The following is an 8,295-nucleotide window of genomic DNA, read 5'->3' on the forward strand; positions in this document are numbered from 1 at the left end:
GATTTCAAACAAGCCATAGAGTACCACATGCTCCATCTTACCATTGCCAAAGAAGTGGGAGACAGGGCTGGAGAAGGAGATGCCTACTGCGGTCTTGGCAATGCTCATCACAGTCTCGGTGATTTCAAAGAAGCCATAGAGTACCACATGCTCGATCTTACCATTGCCAAAGAAGTGGGAGACAGGGCTGGAGAAGGAGGTGCCTACTGCGGTCTTGGCAATGCTCATCACAGTCTCGGTGATTTCAAACAAGCCATAGAGTACCACATGCTCCATCTTACCATTGCCAAAGAAGTGGGAGACAGGGCTGGAGAAGGAATTGCGTACTATAACCTCGCCAGTACTTACGAAAGTCTCCGTAATTTCAGAAAAGCTACGGAGTATTGTATGGAATTTCTTCACATCTCAAAAGAAGCTGGAAACAAGGATTCAGAAGGAAGTGCATACGACGTTCTTGGCTCTATTCGCTTAGGTCTCGGTGATTTGAAAGGGAGCGTAGATTATTGCCTTCAATCTCTGAGTATCGCTGAAGACGTAGGTAACAAGATTGGAGAGGGATGTTCGTGTTGTAAACTTGGTACTGCTTATCGACGAATGGGTAAGATAAAGCTTGGTGTAGAATACCACAAGCGGCATCTTAACATTGCTAAGGAAGTTGGAGACAGATGCGGAGAGGCATGTGCGTGTTACGTGCTCGGTTGTGACTATGAGGTTTCAGGTTGTTTGCACGAGGCTCTGGATTTTTATCGTTCCAGTGTAAAGGTTTATGACAATGTGAGACATCTTCAAGTCGAAGATAATTTCAAATTAAGCTTCCGCGATACGCACCAAACTGCGTACACCGCCCTGTACACAGTTCTGGTGAGGCTTTCGAAGATTGATGAGGCTTTGTGTGCCGCTGAGCAAGGAAGAGCACAGGCCTTACTAGATCTTATGAAGTTACGCTTTGGCCTGCAATCACCACCTTCAGAGATTCCTGATGCTAGAGAAGTTATTTCAGGCGTGATAAGCTGCTTGTCTACTAATATGGTTTTTGTTTCACTTGAACACAACACGATCAGTCTATGGGCGCTCTCTAAAGGAAACAATGTTCAGTTTAGACAAACGCTTGTACAAAATGAAAATGCAGTCCGCTTTGTAGAGCGGTTAAGGAAAGATTGTCTGAGAGAAAATCAAATTCGTGGCCGTTGTGTGAATAAGCTGAGAGTGGAATTGCCACCCCGCAGTGAATCTGATGAAATGGGACAGTCAGCGCGTTGTACAAATAGTTCTTTGAGCCTTTTGTACAGTTGCATTTTTGGACCCATTGAGAGTGTGCTAGATGGTGATGAAGTGCTCATTGTCCCCGATGGTCCACTGTGGCTTGCTCCGTTTGCCGCTTTTGTGGATAAAGCTGGAAGGTACCTAAGTGAATCCACCAGGATCCGTTTAATTCCCTCGCTGACAAGTTTAAAGCTCCTCGAAGACCTTGGTGAATGCTACCACAGTACGACTGGGGCGTTGCTCGTGGGAGATCCATGTTTGGAGAAAGTTACAAACATCTTTGGTAAACCCATTTTACCACAGCTACCACACGCCATAGAAGAGGTAAAGATGGTTGGCGAGATTCTAAACACTACGCCTCTAACGGGAAGGGAAGCAACTAAGGAGGAGGTGCTAAAAAGAATCACTTCTGTTGCTTTGGTAAGTAAATGAGTGAGTGAGTGAGTGAGTGAGTAAGTGAGTAAAGACTTTAGTTAAGGAGGGTTTACACTAAGTAGCCAAAGTTAATAAATTTGTGGCCCTCTACAATACTCATAATACAATTCTCAATTACATTAAGCAGAAAATACCATACAATAAATATACAAGATATACCCACATATCAGCCGAAATCTAAACTTATTATTACAGTAAAAAAATGTATTAAGCGGACAGCAGCGCGAGTCCCATTTTTCTCCCGCCAGATTTACCCTGAATAAATACCTGTATTCAATGGACACCTCTATTAAGCGGTCGTGGACACCTAAAACTTAACTTTCATGGTCATTTCTATTATTAAAAACCTTTTTAAACGGACCGTGGAAAAAGAACACATGTTACTTGTCCACGAATAAATAGATCGGCCATTTAACTTTGCCAACAGAAGAACTGTCAGATCTAAAAGAAAGGAAATGCTGTCTCTCATCTGTTTCAACAAAGAGTGATCAAATTAGTACTACGTACGTGACCACACCGACAAAACATTTATGTGGCAAACAGGAAATTCGTATTTGTACCGAAAGTCTGTAAAACTAATGACATAATAAATCCTTCATTCATCAAATGATCACATACAGTTACTTATCATTGTTTATGGAAATACGGTACCGTAGAATTCCGAAAGTAACGGCACCTGTTGCTTTCGGATTTACCAGGGAAAAGGGACCGCTACTTTCGGGTAGCCGTTACTTTCCGATGGTTAAAAAACGTTTGTATGTTTTAGACAAAGCAGAGCCGTAACATGAAATTAAAAGTTCCGTTTATGCATGTTACTAAATGTACCCATATAAACAAAGCAGACTGTATAACGAAAACGGCTCTTAATGATGGTATTGTAGGGCAAAAGTACAATGGTCGCATCATATCATAATGTCGCACTGTTTCATTTGTGACCCTGCTGCCAGACAAGGACAGTTTATAATTAGAGTTTCAAGATAGAATCGGATGAGTTCGATATAAAATCGCAAATTAATAACTCTTTAAGTTGTTCAGCCCTGCAGTGAGGCGGATCTACTGGTATTGCGTTTGAGATCAGAGTTTCTCTTTCAGTGACTTCTTTAAAGGGCCGCTACTTTCAGGTGCGCCGTTACTTTCGGTGAAGACCGTTACTTTCGGGGAGCCGTTAGTTTTGGGGACCGTTACTTTAGGAATTCTATGGTGGGTAAAGTCTGCATACGAAGTGGCCCACCAGGCCAGAGCTTATCCCGGTTTCCGTAGCATGAAGCGACTAAGAGTATTTCTACTCCCCCCCTGAATGGGATGCTAGTCCATCGCAGGGCCACCCCCAGCATTAAGTTCGCTGGTACCCATTTATACACCTGGGTGGAGAGAGACACTCACGTGAGAGTATAAATGTCTTGCCCAAGAACACAACACAGTGACCCCGGCAAGGGCTCGAACCCAGACAGCTCGATCCGGAGACGAGTGCACTAATCACGAGGTCACCGTGCCTCCCTTTTTTTTCACTTTAGGAATTCTACGGTATTCCATAGTTATTGTACGTTTAGGGAAATGGTGTTTGACCCTTTCAATATTAATATATTAATATGACCCCTTTAAGACACTGTGTTCAGCGGACACTAGCAAGGGTCTCCAAAGTGTCTGCTCAATACAGGTTTGACTGTAGTATAAATAATGAAATGACATTGTCTATTTGAAATATTTGAGCGAGTCCGTGTGTCTTAAAAAGGGTGGTAACCGTCCGGGTGGTAACCTCAGACTGGCGATTAAATATCGGGGCAATGAAATTAACATTAGAATTCCAAGTCTGTCTACAGTGAACATGCTGTTTAACGTGAGTAAATCGTTAAAATATAAGGTCATTTCACCTCTCCATCACCTCGTAGTCGCTTATAAGCAATGATAGACTTAGATATCAAAGTGTCTTCATAGAATGGCGACCATTTCAGGTCCACATCGCAGCACATGGCAATAGCGAACATGGTGAAATTGCTTTGGCTCCAAATTCAACACAGAAGTATATCAGTCGAGCGGAGTACGAGAAGCATCACATGCTGAAAATAGCCGACGTGCAAGCTGTTCAGCTACGAGCACGACTTGTTGTTCTTAGCTGTTGCCATAGTGGCCAAGGAGATATCAAAGCTGAGGGTGTGGTTGGTATTGCTCGGGCTTTTCTGGGTGCTGGAGCTCGTTCCGTTCTAGTGTCTCTCTGGGCAATAGATGACGAAGCCACAATGATGTTTATGAAAATCTTCTACCGACACCTGAGTAAAGGGAAAAGTGCCAGCGTGTCTCTTCACCGATCTATGAAATTTCTTCGAGAGTCAACAAAGTTCAGTGCGGTGAAGTACTGGGCCCCTTTTGTACTAATTGGCGATGACGTCACATTGGATTTAGGAGCACTGTAAGTAAAACTATTTGAACGTTTAAGCACTCGTAACCCCATTTATTAGAAACATGCCTTTTTTTCTTTATTCGAAACTAGAATGCGAATGCCTTTATTTAATAACACATATCGCGTCCTCCAAGTTGGACGTTTGAACATTTCAGTTAATATGTTTACTAATACATTGCTGATCTAGTTGTTAGGTGCATGCACATGTGTAAGTGAGGTGAGGTACGCAGATTTTCATAAGAGAGAACAAACTTGCTTTGAGGCTCTCTTTTTCAACCCGTTTTTCTCTCAAGCACACCGTGTGGTGTAATTATGACTCGAAATATGTTGTATATAAACCTTGACTTTATTTCCGAAAGTCAACAGATTCAGCATATAAACAGAGGATGTACTTGCTAAGCTTGCGCAATTATGGATTTCAAAATATTGGCTTAGCTACTTTGAAAAATGGCAAATTATAGGAAAAGAGTTTCAGTTCTATTCAGCACTATCTTTACACTTTTTAATATACCATTTCACAGTTGTTTCAGAGTTGCTCTTACCTCTGTTTCAACACGAATCTTGGTGGACAACCTTTCATATTGAAATGAATTTTTTTTGCCAGCAGATCGTCTTGCAAATTCCATTTCCATTTGAAAGGTTGTGCATCACAGTGACTCGAAATACTCCTTTTGAGCTAAAATTGTGCAAGGTCTGAAATTGAATGTAAAACACCCCGCACTCACTCATACGTTTTTATGTTTGCAGACGATAAATCCGAGCAGTACAGGGGAAGTATTGAAGAAGCACACTCAGGAATAAACACTGCCTCCAAGCATGCATGTATTTCTACCTTCAGTAATTCTTATTAATCCTTTGGACCGTACTTCTTATTTTTAATTTCTAGTGAAACAGTAGTCCTTATTTTACACCAACTGGTGCTTAGTTTCTAAGAAAAATTTAATTTTACGAGATGAGAATAGTTTTAGGATGGGCGAGCATGCTGTAAGCAAAAGAAAACAGTACAAGTTTCTTTTTTAATCAAGTGTAATAGAAAAACTATATGCATTATAACTACGTGAGCTTTGGCTTAATAGACATTTTCAAAAAGTGAACTATTCTTTACCAATTAACAGCTGAAACAAATGAACCGCATTATGAGTTTTTTCAATTTTGTTTCTTCGATACAAAATTCTTGTCTATAAGCCGTATTCTACCCGTAGTAGAGCAGAAATGAAACGAGTAGATTTGAATTAACTTTTTTGACCTAAATGAACTTAAATTGCCATGAAGGAATGGATACAAAACTTTTTTGCTCGCCTTATCGGCCTTTTTGAAGTGATCATACCTTGAAGGGCATTTTTAGCCAATTTGCTTTCTTACTTCAATTTTCGGATTTTACATGAGAGAGGTTTTCTCCCCTAGCTTTAGAGATTTCGTCACAGATTGAAATCTATGATAGCCAATAATATTTTAACTGTCGTCTTGCTTGAACCAATTTAACTAAACCACATGTCAAGTGAAATTGTTATGCCTCCCAAATCAAATACGTTTTCCGATTGGAGGAGAACGTGTCACGTGTCGTGGGTCAAAACTCACTAACTCCCTAACGCGAACAAAACTCACTAACTCCTTGGGGAAACAACAACTTGAACTTTCGACTCGCACGTGAACAGGCCATGCACCTTGAAACCGCCGTAAAAATGTTGCGCCTGCCGGCTTCAAGTAAATAATTTTTTCGCAGTTTTCTTTCACTTGAGTTGGGAAGTATTACAAAACACTCAATGACAGGCCCCACAGCAAACAGTGAGTTCTGTCTCCCCTCGACCTCGAGACATTGAGGGTCTCGGGGACACAAAACTCACTGTTTCCCTTGGAGCCAGTCATTAAGTGCTCATTATTCCTTAGAATGCTTAATACAGCACTATGTAAATGTCATTGAAAAAACCTTACTTTTGGAGATACAGGACAGGACACTTTCTTTCTTGTCCAGTTTTGGGAAACTCCGAAACGCCCTTGCGGCATATAGTATAAATCACATCCTCGGATTTAAGAGTAGAAATGGCGCAACTGGTCATTATCATATTTTACAGTCAAAAGGTTACTCAGTAAGCCAGTATCTCCTTACCGCTATCACGAGCTTGAGTAAAGGCATAGCTTAGTTGCTCATAGTTTTCGTCGAAATAGTTTCATTCTTTTCTCGTGCGCATTGTTGAGCATAAATATTGCAAAATACTTACACGTAGTATTTTTTCCCTTGAATATGTTGATGGTTTATTTGGTCTATACAAGAGCTATCCATATGTTTATACAGGATAACTAAGAAAATACAAACAATGTAAAAACAATAGTAATGCTACATTTTGTTCAATGATTCTCAAGAGTTTTCTTCAATTCATTATTATTGAGATAGGTTTGTAAGTAATCAATATATAACTATCGTTGTTCTTTTTATATCCAAACTTATGAAGGAGTATTTCCGATCCTTTGTCAGTCCGGGCCATGGTCAGTTTGAGCTATATCATGTGACCAATTTGAATAAAGGGTTTTCTTGGATTAAAACTTTGACGTTGACTTATTGTTAGTTAATTTTTGTTAATTTTCGCTCGCCGCGACCATATGAAAATATTAGTACGGAAAAGGCTGTTGAACAATTGAACAACTAATAGTAAAGAAAGGAAGTTTTCAGTGCATTAGGCAAAAACTTTTGCAAGTTAGTTTTCATTCTTGTTTCTCTCCTAAAATCGGAGGGTCAAAATACAGTGTCGAAACTTAATTTAATTCTTTGGGTAGGAACTATTCTCAAAGCATCTGAAAATTAGACAGAAAGAGATGAACTCATCATTTTACGTTAAAATTACACAAGCAATGCCTGGAAATGTCCCACATTGCACCTATCAGAGCTCGCAAGCTTAACTGTTTTAAGAGCAACGAAGGGAAGTTTCGAGATGAAAAAAAGGTGCGAAATCTACTTGCTTTTGGCTTTCCGATAACTGGTTTTTCGGTACACTGATATTGAACGAGCGCAATAAAGTGAGTGCGAAGCCACTAGATATACTCAAGTCTGACAGTGCTACGGACTTTATTTGATTTGTTACAAGTATTGCAACGTAGTTTAAAGCATTGATATATTTACCAAGTATTGCATTACTATCTTACTTCAAGAACTAACTGGCTTGAGCTGTAAGCGTAAAACCGTCACACGTGACTTACTGGATGCATTTGCTTGGGAGGTGGTCATGGTCATCAAAATGGACTAAACTGCTGTTTCATCCGTCAACCGGCCGTTGAGCGGAGGAAACTTACAGCCATTTGATTACAACAGCCACAGGGAACAAACAACACACAATAATGTCCCACAACAACTCCAGCGTTAACAAAGCCTCATTGCGGGTCAGGACACCACGTGAATTATCAGCTTTAAATTTCCCAGTCTCCATGGAGAGAGAGATTGAGAACTTTGTCTAGTCTCCCTCGCAGCCGTTTATAGTGTCGTCACGCAACGCTTCTCCCCACAAACGGCTGCTCACATCCGAACAGTATTCCTTTATACCATTTGACCGAATCACCATTCGGGTTACGTATTCCGAGAACTGTGCGCGCTAAAGTAAACTAACCAATCTCATTGCGTGTTTCATGTTGGAGTATGGCGACCCTTGAAGAAGCGTTAAATGTTGTAAGTAAGACATCTCGAATTTATTTAGTCGGAGTATACGAACTTCCCTGTTGGCTAATCACGGTAGAATTGGCTACAGTATCAGAAGAGGTACAAGTGGCAAGCGCCCTATTACTCGGAAACTGTAAACACACTTCGCGGCTTTCCCAGGGCACGTTTCTGCGGTTTTCCCATTGTTGTCTTCGCTCAATAAGCGCTTCGTTGTCGGAACTTTACGATCCTTGTAGATTCCCTTCAACTTCTGTGTAAGCTCTTCAAGGTGATTAGATGCCTTTTTGAGCTTGACAAGGCGTCTATCATGGCAAGATTTGCAAATTGACGACTCGCTAGTATCTAAATAACTGCTCACATTAACATCGAGACAGGATCTAATAATCGCTGAGAAATCGAAAGAACTTTTCCCAGATAGGTAGAATTTTTCTTTTTTCTCAACTGCAACGGAACAAATAAAACAAAGATCGATTTGCAAAACCTTTTTCAATGTTTGCTCAGTTGTAGGTTCGCGGGAAAAAACGATGTTGATTACATTCTCCTTTGCTCTGAT

General features: G+C 40.6%; 1 pseudogene; it reads left to right on the forward strand.

Moving 5' to 3' along the window:
- Positions 1-579: 579 nt before the first annotated feature.
- The window catches only part of LOC149110021 (uncharacterized), a 57,274-nt pseudogene continuing 49,558 nt past the window's right edge, over positions 580-8,295 (forward strand).

Source organism: Orbicella faveolata, unplaced genomic scaffold, assembly GCF_042242905.1.
Source record: "Orbicella faveolata isolate gen_17 unplaced genomic scaffold, um_ofav_v1 contig_24, whole genome shotgun sequence".
NCBI classification, from domain to species: domain Eukaryota; kingdom Metazoa; phylum Cnidaria; class Anthozoa; order Scleractinia; family Merulinidae; genus Orbicella; species Orbicella faveolata.